The sequence below is a fragment of the Phascolarctos cinereus genome, unplaced genomic scaffold (assembly GCF_003287225.1).
Source record: "Phascolarctos cinereus isolate Bilbo 61053 unplaced genomic scaffold, phaCin_HiC Scaffold_4;HRSCAF=312, whole genome shotgun sequence".
In the NCBI taxonomy this organism is placed as follows: domain Eukaryota; kingdom Metazoa; phylum Chordata; class Mammalia; order Diprotodontia; family Phascolarctidae; genus Phascolarctos; species Phascolarctos cinereus.
The window spans coordinates 531,108,497-531,124,020 of NW_027555847.1; positions in this window are offsets into that span (position 1 = coordinate 531,108,497).

Consider the following 15,524-nt stretch of genomic DNA (forward strand, 5'->3'; position numbering starts at 1 on the left):
ATAGTCTGCCATAAACACACAGCCATTACCAGGAATCTCTTTTCCAATCTATCATCATTTAAGCAAGTTTGGCTTGTTAAGTGGAAATTCTGAATTCAGACAATTTTCAGCATTAATAAGACATTAGGTATTTTAAGGTATAAGTAGGATGGTGTGTGCCTTGGAAATTGATTCATCAGACTTCCACTTGGTTCTTCTGTATTTAACTCATTGTTCATTCATTTTTTAATAAACATTTATTAAATTGTAGCTATGTGTAAGGTACCATAATAGGTGTTGATAAGAGAAACAAAGATGTCTTGCTCCCTTTCCTTCAGGGGTGAGTGGTGGGGACAAGCATTTTTATAGTGATTACTATTTTGTTGGGCATGTCGCTGAGTATCTTACAAATATTATCTCATTTAATCCTCACAACAGCACTGTGAGGTAGGTGCTGTTATTATCCCTATTTTACAGTTGAGGGAACTGAGGTAACAGAGGTTAAGTGACTTGTCTTGTATTACACAGTAAGAGAATGAAGCTAGACTTGAACTCAGGTATTTCTTACTCCAGGCCCAGCACTCTATCTGCTTCACCAGCTGATGAAGGCACTTGCTGCCTCTAAGGAGCTAACAATCTAGTAGAGATGATAAAATATGCACGTGAATGACAGGTAAGTGCTGCGGTGAGTAGAGTGCTAGGCTTGGAGTCAGGAAGACCTGAGATCAAATGTGCCATCCTAGCTGTGTCACTCTGGACAAGTCTCTTAACTTCTGTCTGCCTCATTTTCCTCATCTGCAAAATGGGGATACTAATAGCATCTACCTCCCAGAGTTCTTATGAGGAAAAAATGAGATATTTGGGATGTGACTTACAGACTTTAAAGTACAAATAAATGCTATTATTATTATTATTTATTATAACACAAATTCAAATTTGGCAAGTACATAAACAACTTTCTGTGAATTTATATAAGGTAAATCATCAACAACTGGGAAATATTGATGAAGATTTAATGGAGGTTTTGGTATTTGAGTGAAGACATGAAAAAAAGGTATGATTTCATCCAGAAAAGACATGGGCAAAGAATATTACAGGTTAGGAGATAGTGACCAAAAGTAGAGAAGCAGGAAAGTTATTGAATGTGTTGGGAGAAACAGTATTTTAATTTGACTTGAGTGTAAGGTGGATGAATTGATATAATCACACAATTTTTTTTACTTTTATTTTTGATATAACCAATTATGTTAAGTTTTCCTTTTGTTAAACCATCTCTGAATTCCTGGCATAAATCCACTAGATCATAATGTATAATTTTTGTAACATATTGTTGTAATCTTTTAGCTAGTATTTTATTTAGGATTTTTGCATCTACATTCATTGGAGAGTGAGCACTGTGGCTGCAGATGCTCAAGATGTGGGGATACCAGACAAGGACTCACTGATCAGTGAGCAGGCCTCAGGGCAGCGTCACCCCTAGGGGAGCAAAGCAGCTGGTGTGGAGGTAGAGCTGGAAGCAAGACTCAGGATGTTAAATGTCAAATGTTACATTTTTAGTGCTACAAATCAGGGTTTGATTTATTGTTTTGTTGATTGTCTGGACCTAAGAAAATGATGGAGAAAATGTTAATAACACATATTAAACTTTAAAGCATATTGTATGTAGATTTTGGGGGTGAGGGAGAGGGAGGAGAAAGAGCTGGTTGTTAAGCATTTACCAGCACACTATTGGCTGGAAGTGAAATGAACTTTTGAGCCAAACTTTCCTACCTGCCTTTACTCACCATTCCATTTCTCATCTTAGTGTCTTTTGAATAAGTGGTCCTCAAGCCTTGAAATACTTATCCTCATCATTCCTGTCTCTTTGAACTTCTCCCTGTTCAGCTGTAGTGATACTTCTTACATGAAACTTTTCCTTATAATCCTTAGTTGTTAATGCTCCTCTAAAATCACTTCATATTTATTTTGTATATCTTGTATTTATACAACCCTGTTCAGTCATTTTTCATTTTTATCCTACTCTTCATGACCCTATTTGGGATTTTCTTGGCAAAGATACTGGAATGGTTTGCCGCTTTCTTCTCCAGCTCATTTTACAGATGAGGAACTGAGACAAACAGAGTTAAGTGACTTGTCCAGGGTCACGCAAGTGTCTGAGGCCAGATTTGAACTCAGGAAGATGAGTCTTCCTGACTCCAAGACTTCCACTCTATGGACTGCACCACCTAGCTGCCCAACCCTTGCCCCTAATCCAATGATTGTTGTACTGTCCCAGTAGAAGACAAGCCTTTTGAGGCCAGGGACAATTTCTTTTTTGTCTTTGTATCCCTAGTGCACTGGGGCAGCTTGTTGTCACAGTGGCTAGAGTTCTGGGCCTGGAGTCAAGAAGACCTGAGTTCAAATCCAACCTGAAACATTCCCTAGCTGTATAACCCTAGGCAAGTCACTTAACCTCTGTCTGCCTCAGTTTCTACTACTGTAAAATGGGAATAATAACAGCAACTGCCTCACAGGCTTTTTGTGAGGATCAAATGAGATAGTATTTGTAAAGTGATTAGCACAGTGCCTGGTACAAAGTAGGCATTTAATTCCCTTCTCTAGTGCCTGGAAAATAGTAGGCATTTAATATATGCCTTTTGAAAGAAATTCAACTTACTATTCAAAGACAAGGAAATGCTGTCTATTTCTTCCTGCTCTTTTCTTCGATGTCACCCTAAAGACATTACCTAGAAAATTCCAGTAAAATTTCAAATGCATTTTCTCTTTTATTTATATAATCCAGAAAAAGCACTGGGGAAGATGGTCAAGGAGGTGCCAGGATTAGGAAATTTATCGGGAAAAATGTCAAAGACAGAGATACAGCAAAAGAAGGGAAAAAAAAAGGCATGATGCTTAGCTATGGGTGAACTTAGGCTGATGTGGTGGGCCCTGCTTGAGTGAAAGTTGATAACAAGCTGACTTTTAGAATGTAACTCTGGGGCACAAGACCAAACTTGCAAAGAACTTCTGAACTGAAATGTTATAAGACACTCGGACATATTTTTGAGGGAGATTGTTAAAATCTCACTTCTGCATACTCTTAATTGCTAAAATTGAGATTCAGTCCTACTGAGGAGAGCAGGTTATTTTTCCTTTTTCTTTAATTTTATTTATTTATTTAATAGTATTAGTATTTAATTTTTTTCCAATTACATGTGAGAAAGGAATTTATAATTTTCATATTAATCGATATGAGATGTGTAATGAATATGCCAATAATTTAGTTTTCTCAAGAGTTGTCTCTCTGGCTTGGGAGTCAGAGTTCACAATGCAGCTTGAACTGATTAATCAAAACTCTGGCAATGCTTACGATCACTGGACCTTAAGTGAAGCAAATCAAATATTGTAGAACCTGTTTCTTTCACAGAACTCTGGTTCTGTGCTTTAGGGGAGGTGGTTACAACCACTAAAGACTTGACTCCAGAACTGTTGTATTGTAGATTTCTCAACCACTAAATGATTGTTCATAATCCACCTTCCCCCCTCCTTTCCCAGTTGTGATCTAAGTATATAACCTGTACTTTTACTTCAACTAAGGAACATTCCTCACTCTGAAACTGACTAATTAAATTACTTGATTACTGGCACTCTCGTCTCTAGACCTGCTTTGTGTGGCTCCGAACATTCTCAGGTTGGAGACTGGCTCAGTAAAAATCCTGTTCACACATGTAAAGATAATTTTCAACATTCATCTTTGTAAAACTTTGAGATCCAAATTTTTCTCCCTCTCTCTCTCTTCCCTCCCCCCTCTTCCAAGACAAAAAGCAATCTGATATAGGATATACATGTACAATCATGTTAAACACATTTCCACATGAGTCATGTTGTGAAAGAATAATCAGAACAAAAGGGAAAAACCACAAGAAAGAAAAAACAAAAACAAAATGAAAATAGTATGCTTCAATCTGCATTCAGACTCCATAGTTCTTTCTCTGGATGTGGTTAGTATTTTCCACCATGAGTCTTTTAGAATCATCTGGGATCATTGTATTGCGAGGAAGAGCCAAGTCTGTCATAGTTAATCACTGCATGGTGTTGCTGTTGCTGTGCACCATGTTCTCCTGGTGTGAGCAGATTCTTTTTCAAGATATCTTCTAATCGTAGATTTCTCCATGGAAATCAACAAAAACATTTTCACTAGAAATAGTGAAATGAATCTACCAAGATATCCCACTTATAAGTCTATCCAATTTTTCAAACCTTCCTGAGGTCTAGCAGGCAAGGGAATGTTGGAGATGATGGTGAGCAGGAGCTCTGCCTTCTTTCCTAGTGCTGGAGTAGGTTGCCAGAGATCTTTCAGGATGCCTCATTAATGACACACAGGCACATTCCCTTGGGGAGGAAACAATTTAAACAATTTCTTGCCAGGAAGATATATTCCAGACCTGGGGAGAAAGGTCTTACCACTGCTTCCCCAAAACAAGTCCTGTTAGGTGCAGGCATGGCAATATGTTAGTGTGACACAGGACTGAAATTGTCCCTCTGGCTTCCCTCTGGTCGAATGGCACAAAATATGGTTTTACAGCCCTTATTTCTGATGTTCTAAGGTTACAGGCAGCAACCTTGGGAGAGTTTACACTCAATTTGATTTTTATTGTTTTACAAAATGGGAATTGTTTTCTGACAGTCAATAAAACTGCCTGTGAGCTCTCTGTCTAATGGATGTGGATGCCCCATTATAGTTTGTTACTGCAGTTTTACTGAAGGCCAGGCTTATTAGTGGTGCTAGGGGAGCCAGCAGCGTGGGACTTTTACCAGCCTTTGGCTAATTCTTTATCCACGTCAGCACTAACGTTGTTACATATAACAGGCTATGGTCACTTCAGAAAGAAGGGGAAGTCCAAAGCCTCTTAAGTTTAAAACATGATGAAGATGAAAGGAACACAAGGAAAAGCTTGAAAGCTGAATGAACCCAAACCTAGTGGAAATAGTAACTATAAATGGAAACGTGCCAGAGTAGAGGCTCAGCAATGAAATGTTCCAGGAAATAATGGGAGCACTAACCTAGAAGGCAAAGGGAATTTGAATTGAAGAGATCAATTAAGTCATAAAAGAGGCACAAAAATGATTGAGACCAAACATTTTAGTGGTTTCAGGATAGACAATATAATTAATTATTTTTTTTCTTTTTTGTTAAAAACAAACACAAAAAATCAAATACTCACAACTCTTACTGAAAGGGAACATTTGGATGGAGCATATGAAATAGCAAAAACATTTTCTTAAACATAGGGATAACAGGATTTTAGAGTAGAAAAAGACCTTAGAGATCATCCATCCAATCCAACTATCTTATTTTTACATGATGAAACTGAGACCCAAAAAGATTAGGAGATTTTCCCAGGTCACATTATGAATTAATAACAATGAGATCTATCTTTTAGTTACATTTTAACTTATTTTAATACTAAAATGATTTTCCATTCACACATGCCAGTAAGAAACAAAGGAATTGTCTGGTAAGGGACAAGAAGAAGGGACCCTGAAACTGATATTTCTTGTTATAATTTATATGATGAAAATCCAGAATTGATTCTACGAAGATTACATGTGATGTATCCTACAGTACTGTGAGAGAAACAAAACTTGAAGGAAACTGATATTCCTAAGACCTTGATCTTTCCTTTGTCTTCTACATAATTTTATTTAGCTTTGATTGCTCCTACCTCAAGTCTTTTGCCTCTGGATAAATGTTTGAGAAAATGTGTATTAAATTAATCTCTTATTTATTAGCTTATGATTCTTATCCTTTGTATTTAGTTTTGGTGGCATACACACTTAAAGAATTAATTTCTAATCTTTACATGTAATTTGTCCCCAAATGCCGAGAGAAAAGCAATTTCATTCCCATATTTGTTATAAGACTTTAGCTACCAATTAGATTATTCTTCAATAAAAGTAAAGTGACTCATTACTGAAAGTGAGCTCATGTAAGAGCCTTGTTCTTTTAACACTTGGTGTGGAAGATAGCACAGGTATTCTTCAAGAACTTTTGGGCTTGAGGCATTTAAAAGGCATCTGCTAAAAGTCTTCTTGATTAAGACTGAGCATAAAATAAATTTGGGTTGTTGGACAACCTACCTATAATGATCTGGATAAATTCACAGTATGCCTGCCTACTAACTAGAGTTCTTAGCACTGGTATGTCCTTGATACTTTCTTCAACCCTAGAAATGGGTAAAAATTTAAAGCTATTCCTAGGCTCATGGGGAAAATAGCCCATTCTTCTCTCTATGTAGTATAATCTCTACAAGACAGGATTTACTGTTTGCTGTAATGTAGAAATGTTTGAATTTTAGGTGGGACATTTGTGGTAGAAGTGACATCTGTTTTGTACAGGCTGGGCTAGTTTCCATAAGGTAGCAAAAGAGACCATTCTTGGATTTGGTTGGCCCAAATAGAACCATTGACATGGTTTCCTTTTCACTTGAGGAACAAAAAGCCCAGCCTATGGGGAGTTGGGGCACAGGAAGTTTAGCAAGGGTTTTTAACCTGGGGTCATGGACCTAATCTAAATTTTTTTTTTGATAACTGTATTTCAATATAATTGGTTTCCTTTGCAACCTTATGTATTTTACTTTATGTATATAAAAACCATGTATTGAGAAGGGTTCCACGGACTTCACTGACTGCCAAAGGGGTCCATGACATAAAAAAAGGTTAAGAATTCCTGGTTTAGTGGAATTCTTTAGTCTGAAGAAGGTCTTTCTGCTTCCTATTATGGAATTGGAGGGTAGTGCCATCTGTTTGAATGATATACTTTTCAATCATTTTTATAGCTGAGTAAACTTCTTTTTGTTAAATATTTCATAGCCCATAAGTATGTCATTGCATTTTAAACCACTGAGGTCTCACTCAGAACAACACTGAGAAATGGAGGGATACAGAGGATAACTAGGATAAAAAAAAGAGACTGCATAAAGAACAGTTAATTAGAAAAGTTATTTGAGGTCATAGTTAAAATTCTTGGTAAGAAATAATATGAAAAGAGCAAATAGAGTTGGGTAATTCTATCCTCTGATATCATTTACCCTTTACCAAGAAAGAAAAAGTTTCATTTCCCAGCACTTCATTGGTCTGTCATGAGATAATATTTCTGAGAGACCTTAGATATCAACATCATCTAACACAGTTTCTTTACTATAAAATTAAGAAAAAAACTATGGAAGTTGAATCGCTATCATTTTTTTCTCTTCTGTTGAGTTTTGTTTCCTCTTTCTGATGGTTCCTTCTATTGGTTTTAATTTTTACTTACAACTTCACTAATGTGAAAATATGTTTAATAGGAATGTAAATATATAGCCTATATCAGATTGTGCACCATCTTGGGGAGGGTAGAGGGGAGAAAGGGGGAGAAAAATTTTAAACTTAAAATCATATGGAAGTGATTGTTGATAAATCAAAATAAATTAATAAAAGGGAAAAAAAAGGAAAAAAAAGAACTGAAGTCCAAGATCAAGGGACTGAGATCATTTTAATTTGAGTTTATGCACAAATATTAATCTTACTTGACCTCTCCCTGCCTTAGTTTCAGCATTTGCATTACAGCTGGAATGATGATTTTTGATCTCAGAGATACAGAGGATCCTTTGAAGGAAAAAAAAATTGGCATTTAGATTGTTAATAAAAAAAAAGTGAAGAGAATGTTTAAATGATTTCCCCACAGAAACATGTTTGAGTAAAAACACAAGACTAGAGTTCCCAGGGTTAATTTAGCTCCCTCTTCCATATAAAATTTACATGAGTGTCTTGAAAGGAGAAAAGTGATTTTATTCTTTAAAAATATAGCTAATAATAGTATAAAGTTATAATTCTTATGATCATCTTTTATTAGCCAGGTCATTTAGAAGCAAATCATTCTCTGATCAATTTATGCTTGTGATTAATGAAAACATTACTTTTTATTGATATTAATTACAACAAGGTGGCACTAATTTAAGTAGAAACGACTGCTGTATGATGCACAAAATTGGAGTTTCAGAAGGAAGCTACATATTTATTACTTGGAGTTGCCAACAAAATGCCAAATTTGTAGGGTTTTCTGGTGATTAACCTTTAAGTGAACAGACTTCATCAGCATTTTATTAAACCTGTTTTCTTTAATGTGGCCTCCTTGTTTTCTAATCATTCTCTATCATTTAGTTTATGCTTTTTACCTCAGGCAGAAGTTCAGGAGCAGTATGTCTTTTCTGCAGTCCAACATGGTCATATGTGTCATCAAAGTGAGCTGTGTATACCTATGGAGTTAAAAGTAGGTTATGTCTCTAGACTTCTAGCATTTTGGGGCAAGGAGCTACCTTACTCCTCACCTTCATTGCTTTAACTGGCAAATTTGGCAATGTGCTAATACGGTATCCATCTGTCATTCTGTGGGCATGTGGTTGTGTTGGTAACTATAGCTCCTATAACCCTCGTTCTCAGAAATGTCTAACGTGATGTAGGGGAGTCATGCCCCTAGACTTCAATCATGCCTCACTCTCTAGGCCGTAAGTACTGTATTTAAAATTCTAGTGAATTGCAGATCTTGCCCTATGGTCCCTGGGTGCTCAAAGTTGCCATTGCAAGTGCCATGGGATCCCAGGGATTCTATGTAAATATATATCCCGAGTATATGAATCTGTAACCTCATCCTAGTTCCTGTTCATTAACATTTTGAACCAGCTTTTAAAATACTCGAGGGTCAGAGGGATGGGGATATGGCTAGAGGGGCAGGCTCCAGAATGGGTCCATGAGCTACCGTTCAATTGTGATCAACTAGCTGGAGACTATTAGAGCACCTTATCAGTTTCATTGATGATATTTTGGAGGAGAAGCAATGGATCATCCCAAATACTTGTAATAATGAAGGGAAAATCAATAATAGAGAAACTTTTCATCTAGTATTCACTAGATATGGAAACATGACAGGAAGAAAAAGAAATGTATTGGAATAGAATGATCTCTCTTTTAGTTTGTTTTTTTTTAATCCATAATTGAATCCAACATTTAAATAACCTCAGAAGGGAAGAAGAAATTTACTAATTCTACTTTTTCATATTTTACAACTTGTTGATGTATTTTATTTTGATACAGCAGATAAGAATATCCTCACAAATACCTAACTGCTACCGCCACAGAAAACTCTCTTCCTCAAAAAAATCTCTCCCCCCCTCCCCCACAAGGTTATCATATTCTAATGGAAGGCAAAATGTACCCTTGAACTTTGATGGTAACATGAACCATGGTATTTGCCCAGAGTTTGTTGCTTTCCATGTTAAATTTATATTATTGTATACTTTCTGGGGTGTATGGGGTGTTCAGGAAGGACTAGCACCTCTGGTATGAAGTCTTGATGAGCCCTTTTCAGGGCTGCTCATCCACCTTTGGTGTCCACCTATCACCCAACTCTCACCTGTGGCTGAAAGAAGCTGTAATGTGTGCAGTGGCCACCCCCCTGGTAAAACCTTTCCAATAGACAAGCTAAACCAGGTTGAGGGTAAATGACAGGTTTCAAACCCATTGGTGAATTAGGGAGACGTCTACCCCATACATGTAAAGATTTCCCTTGGCAGAATGGGTAGAGGAAAACAGTTTGTTGTTCATAAAGGTGGATAAAGCAGGCACTGTGGAGTGCTTAGAACTTGGTCAGACATGGAAGACACCAAGGTCATCCACTGCATCCTGGTTCATCGCCACTTCTCTTAACTTTTGTCTTGCCACTGGACTTTGATGACTCTGGAAGAGAGAGTGAGGCAGATGACTTTGTGCAACTCTACCTCATTTAAATGCAATTCAGGTGAAAGTTAAGACATCACCCTCTGATGTCATTGCCCCTCTTTGAAAGCAAAGGATGAACAGCAATAATGCTTTTACGTCCACTTTTGTGCTTCATTGTTGACAATAACATTCTTGAGATGTATTGTCAGTATTGGTCAAAGAGCATAAACAATTAAGTAACTACTTCCATAATGGCCTCTTTTTAGTACTTGAAAATATGTTCAGTGGTTTGGCTTCTGTGCCTAGGCAATAATTCTTGAACACATTCCTTCCAAAGAACTGAAAGTCATAACAAGTTTTGTAATAAAAATCCTCATAATCTTATGAGTTCAATTAGAGCTCGTTAGTGGTATGTACTTATTTTTGAAGATGGAGAATAAAGAGTTCTTCAAATTCAATTAACCAATCAACAAACACTTAAGTGTTTACTCTGTGTCAGGCACTGTGCTAAGAGCTGGGATACAAAGAAAGAACCTATATCCAATCAAGGCAAAAACATGTGTACATGCAAGTACATACATATCAGGTTACTTTATTGAGGAGGGCAAAATTAACTGTCATTCATTCTGAGTTTGAGGCCAATGGAACATGCCCAGAGAACTCACTCTCCACTTCCTTTATGGGGGTGGAGCGTCTTTCACTGCTCACTCTCTTTCTATGGTGTGACTTTACTTTTCCAAGCAAATCATCTTCCCTCCCTTTATAGGCAAGGCCTCAGCATCACTGGAACGTGGGAAAACCTTGAACTCTCTTGCTTAATTACTGCCAATGTTCTTTTTTTTTTTGCTAGTTCACATTTCAGCTGAATTTGACTTTAAGTACTGTTCTCTCTCACTCTGTGGTGCACTTTCATCTCAATTAAATATGTGGCTCTCAACCCTCCAGGCAGATTGTTTTGACAGGTTCAACTAGAACTTATAAATCTTCAATAGTTTAAGTCTGCCCTCCTTTACACTTCTTCTCTTCCTTCCTAATATCTTGCCTTCATTCAGGTAAAGAGAATTGGCCCAAATTTGGATATGTATCAGACTTTTATTTCAGTGTCACAAGCATAACAAGAAAACCCAGTATAATTCCTACTCAAAGAAATAACATTTCTAAGGGGATTGCCTACTCCTTTAAGCAATTGGTAGAGAATAAGAAAAAAAATCTGGTTGCTTTTATCCTACTGTATGTGGGAGGGACTGGTAAAAGCAAAGAGAAGATCATAGATCCAGAGCTGAAATAGATCTTAGAGGTCATGTAGTCCAACTTCCTTTTATGGGTGAGGAGCCTGATATCTAAAGAGGTAAAGTAATAACCTTCAGAGGCAGGATTTGAACTTATATCCTCTGACTCCAAAGCCATTTTCTTTGCCATTGTAGCAATTTGAGTCTCCTTTTCCAGAGGATAATGGGCATGGGGGTAATACTCAAGTCAGTCTCACCAACAAACACCTATTCCTTCATGCCAGATGGGTGTTGGCATGCTCTGGACTATTTCCCTCTGCACCACAATGTCGTCACCTTTTAGGGATCTTGTTGGCACCATTTTTGCAGGGAGTTATGAGTTTGGCACACTAGAAAAGTTTAACATACACACCTCTGGCTTTAGCCACTGCTGAAGCCTCTGTCATCCTCAAGGTCTCTCACTTTCTTCATGAAAGTTTCTCATGTTCTGCACTCCTAAAGGTTGGATTTTGTCACTTTCCTCAAAAGCCATTGAAACGTGGAAGGTTTATAGATCAGATGACTGCATTCACCTTGCTCTTGGAACTCTGCCGTTGTCATTAACCTGTGAGAGAAGCACTGTTTTCCTCTCTGGGGCCAGAAATTTTGCAGTCATTTGCAGAATCCCAAAGTTCATTTGATATTTGCAAATATATATTATAAATATCAAAAGAAACATAAACAAAGTAATAAAAATGATTAACTTAACTGTAACTCCTGCTAGCTGTGTGGACATGGGTAAGTCACTCAACCTCTAAGGTTCCCAGTTTCCTCATCTGTAAAGTAAGAATAATAATTCCTGTAGGATCTACTTCTCAGGTTTCTTGCAGGGTTCGAACAACACACTAGAAGTGTTTTGCAAGCCATAAAGAGCTAACATAACCAATGTTGGACCAACAAAACAAATAATAATGATGATAACTAACATTTACCCAGCACCTAAAGTTTGCAAAGCACTTTATATATATTATCTTATTTTATCTTCATGCAACCCTGGTATGAAAGAGTGGATATTATCCTGGTAGGGGCAATTAGAGATATAAGACATCTCTAATGTGAAGAATGATTTATTGGTTGTAAAAAAGTCAATAGGATATTAGAGGCAGTGTAGTACGTGGAAAAGAACACTGGATTTAGAGTCCAAGGACCACCATTCAGATCTTACCTTTGTCACTTACTACTTGTGTCGTGTTGGGAAAGTCATTTAACTTCTTAAGCTTTCAGTTTTCTCATTTGTAAAGAATAAGAGACTTGAACTAGATAGCATCTAAGGTCACTTCTATCTCTAATTTTATGATCCTATTTCCCTCTTCTCAGTAAAGAAGTTTAGAATATTGTGATAACTTTACTACAAATGGAAAAGTCAGGATGAGAAGTTTTGTTTTTTTGTTTTTTGCTTTGTTTTGTTTTGGTGTGTCTATAATATGATAAGTTCATTCTTATTTGGGAAAACAGACAAGGGTGGGGCAGCAAATACTTTGAGAAAAATAGCAATGAAGGGTAGAGTCAAGATGGTGGAATAATGCAGCAACCCATAAAACATGAAATAGAATTCTGGAGCAGCATGGCCAACAAAAAAGGTTGGGGTGAGACATTTTTCCAAAATAACTTAGGAAGTTGTCAGGAGAGGTCTGTGACATTGGGTTGGTGACTGGCCCAAAGTACAGGTCTTGGCAACACCAGTGGTAGTCTCTGGACATAGCAGCAGCAGTTTTGGGGAGCTCTCAAGCCAGAGATGGTAAGGGGATCAGGCAACTGGTAGGAAAGAGATTACAGGTGACCCTGAATTGACACTGGGTGCAGGACCAGACACTTTTGGCAACTCCAAGCAGTTTCAGGGTGCAGAGGAGCACTTATGGCTGGTCACAAGGGAGCAGGGGTCCTAGTTCCAGCAACCAGCAGCTTCCACATTAAAGGAGCAGAGGGCCTGAAATATGATATTCCATAAGGCAAAAGTGCTGGGATTACAAACAAGAATAACCTATCCATCAAAACAGTAAAATTTTTAAGGGAGAAATGGATATTTAACAAAAAGAGAAGCTTTCAAGCATTCCTAATGAAAAGACTAGAGCTGAATAGAAAATCTGATGTTCAAATACAAAGCTCAAGAAAAGCATGAAAGGGTAAACATGAAAGAGAAATCATAAGGGTCTTAAAATTGTTTATATTCTTATGTGGGAAGATGAAATGTATAACTCTTAAGAAATTTATTATCATTCAGAGGGCATGGGTGTGAGCTGATGATGGGATGGTCTAAAAAAATGAAGGGATGAGAAAGAGAGATACACTGGGGGAAGGGGAAAGGGAGAAGAAGAATGGGGAAAACTATCTAATTTAAAAGAAATGCACAAGAAAGAGCTTTTACAGTGGAGGGGAAAATGTAAGAGAGTGTCAGGTAACACTTGAACTTCACTTCAGAATTGGTTCAAAGAGGGAAGAATACATACACATACACATACATACACACTCAGTAGGGTCTAGAAATCTAACTTACCCAACAGGAAAGTAGGAGGGGAAGGGGATAAGAAAAAGAGTGGATTAAGGGAGATAATGATCAGAAGCAAAATGGACTTTTGAGGAGGCATGGGGTAAAAACAGAGAGGATAAACAGAAGAAAGTAGGATGGAGGGAAATGTATGCTAATCATAACTGTGAATGTGAATGGGATGAACTCACCCATAAAACAGAAGCATATAGCAGAATGGAATAGAAATTAGAATCCAAAAATGTGTTTATAAGAAACACTTGAAATAGAAACACACACACACACACACACAGAGTGTTAAAATAAGGGACTAGAGGGGCAGAGCCAAGATGGCGAAGTGAGAGCAGTGACTTGTTTGAGCTCTCCCCCAAATCCCTCCAAATACCCGAAAAAAATGGCTCTAAACAAATTCTAAAGCAGCAGAACTCACAAAAAGAGAGAGTAAAAGAAATTTCCAGCCTAAGACAAACCTGGATGGTTGATTGGGAAGGTATATCTCACAAGGAGGGGAGAGGAGCACGGTGTGCTGTGGGAAGGCAGGCCACAGCTCCATTCCCCGAGGAAATCAGTCCTCCTGAGCTCCTGGCCCACAGACTGAGGGGGAATCATGTGGCTGATCAGAAGTGGATTGCAGGGACCTCTTTGCCAGTCCTGAGGCAGGAATCTCTTGCTTGGCCTGTGCTTGGATCTGGGTCACAGTTCTGGGTGGCGGTCCTGGGGTAAGGAGGAGAGCTGGCACGATGGGGCTTGTAGCAGCTGTGAAGAGGAAACCCTCCTCACATTTCCAAGACAGAAAAGACTGCTTATGGTCAGTCACTCATAGAGCAGAGCACAGGCCAGGAAAAGAGTAAACATCTCGACCCTTATCATACCACCTTGGAGGAACTGAAAATTTATAGGTCCCTAGAAGTATCTCTGAAAACAACTGTATAAACCCCTGAAGCTTGGGACAGTACATTCTCCACATTGGAAGCAGACTCTTACCTTAACAAAGAGTTTAAAATCCAAGTAATTGGCTGGGATCATGAGCAAACCTCGCAAAAAGAGTCAGACTATATTATCTTACTTTGGTGACAAAGAAGATCAAAACATACAACCAGAAGAAGACAACAAAGTCCAAGCTCCCACATCCAAAGCCTCCAAGAAAAATATGAATCAGTTCCAGGCCTTGGAAGAGCTCAAAAGGGATTTTGAGAAGCAAATAAGAGAAGTAAAGGGAAAACTGGGAAGAGAAATGAAAGTGATGCAAGAAAATCATGAAAAACAAGTCAACAGCTTGCTAAAGGAGACCCCAAAAAATACTGAAGAAAATAACTCCTTAAAAAATAGTCTAACCCAAATGGCAAAAGGAGGAGAAGAATGCCTTAAAAAGCAATTTTGACCAAATGGAAAAGGAAGTCCAAAAGCTTACTGAAGAAAATATTTCCTTAAAAATTAGAATAGAGCAATTGGAAGCTAGTGACTTTATGAGAAATCAAGACACTATAAAACAAATCCAAAAGAATGAAAAATTAGAAAACAATGTGAAATATCTCATTGGAAAAACAACTGACCTGGAAAATAGATCCAGGAGAGAGAATTTAAAAATTATTGGACTATCTGAAAGCCATGATCAAAAAAAGAGCCTAGACATCATCTTTCAAGAAATTATCAAGGAAAACTGCCCTGATATTTTAGAACCAGAGGGCAAAATAGAAATTGAAAGAATCCACAGATCTCCTCCTGAAAGAGATCCCCAAAGGAAAACTCCTAGGAATATTATAGCCAAATTCCAGAGTTCCCAGGTCAAGGAGAAAATATTGCAAGCAGCCAGAAAGAAACAATTCAAGTATTGTGGAAACACAATCAGGATAACACAAGATTTAGCAGCTTCTACATTAAGGACCAGAGGCATGGAATATAATATATTCCGGAGGGCAAAGGGGATAGGATTACAACCAAGAATCACCTACCCAGCAAAACTGAGTATAATCCTTCAGGGGAAAAAATGGTCATTCAGTGAAATAGAGGACTTTCAAGCATTCTTGATGAAAAGACCAGAGCTGAATAGAAAATTT